Source organism: Fukomys damarensis, unplaced genomic scaffold, assembly GCF_012274545.1.
Source record: "Fukomys damarensis isolate Sample0158 unplaced genomic scaffold, DMR_v1.0_HiC HiC_scaffold_10, whole genome shotgun sequence".
NCBI classification, from domain to species: domain Eukaryota; kingdom Metazoa; phylum Chordata; class Mammalia; order Rodentia; family Bathyergidae; genus Fukomys; species Fukomys damarensis.
The window spans coordinates 1958408-1959409 of record NW_022900922.1 but is presented as its reverse complement, the minus strand read 5'-3'; positions in this window follow the sequence as shown (position 1 = coordinate 1959409).

Below are 1002 nucleotides of genomic sequence, written 5' to 3'. Positions count from 1 at the left end.
GGGTCCTTGCACTAGTGAGTCAGGCAGTGGAACCACTGAGCCAAATCCCCGGCCCTAGGTGTACAGTTTTAAAAGAAGGTAATTTTCATGTCCCAGTCCTACTTTACATTGGTGTGTAGTGTTTGGAAATTTTATACTAGATATGAATTACTTTAAAATTAATAAGAAATATGTTGCTCTTTTTTTTTCTCCTTCTCTCTCTTACCTACCACTGCCTTCCTTCCACTTGGCAGGGCTTAGTGACATTGGTGATCTGCCCAGGACTTGCAGCTGAAGGAACACAGTAAATTCTACAATGAAATTTTGTGTTGGAACTACATCCATATTTCCAAATCTTTCTGGAATGTTCTGTCATCTGTGGAGCTGGGCCAAGTAAGTGCCTCTGATTGGGTCAAATACACCCTTCTTTTACATCTCTGAAGACTCTGGGCCTTTTTTCAACCAGTCTTCTCAAAAGTTAAAGTACATGCAATCACCTAAAGAATTTGTTAAGAGATTCTGATGTGGGGCCAAGGATTTAGCTCAGTGGCACTGCACCTGCCTAGTAAGCACAAAGTCCTCAGTTTGATCCTGGTACAAAAAAAAAAAAATCTGGTTCTGAGAGTAGGGAAGGATACACCTCAAATTCTCTAGGAAGTACCCAAGCAAGGTCCATGATGATGGCCTGGGACCACACTGTGAGAAATAAATGTCTAAACCTCTTTCTTCTCCATCAGCTCCACCTCACACTTCCCCATCCTCTGAAAATGAAGACTGTAAGACTCTGACAAGTCCAAAAAGGAACCAAGGCTGATCATCCCTTGAGTCTCTAGTCTCTATCTGTTCCAAGAAACTTCCAAAGATTGTCTCTTGGATAATGACACATGAGGGTGGGAAAGTAGAGCTTTCTCATTTAACTCATGCAAACTTGGCCCCAACAAATAAATCCCTCCGAAACTTACACATGGCAGATGGGACTTACAAAGCGGGAGAAGTCCCCAAAAGTTGGACATGTGCTCAACA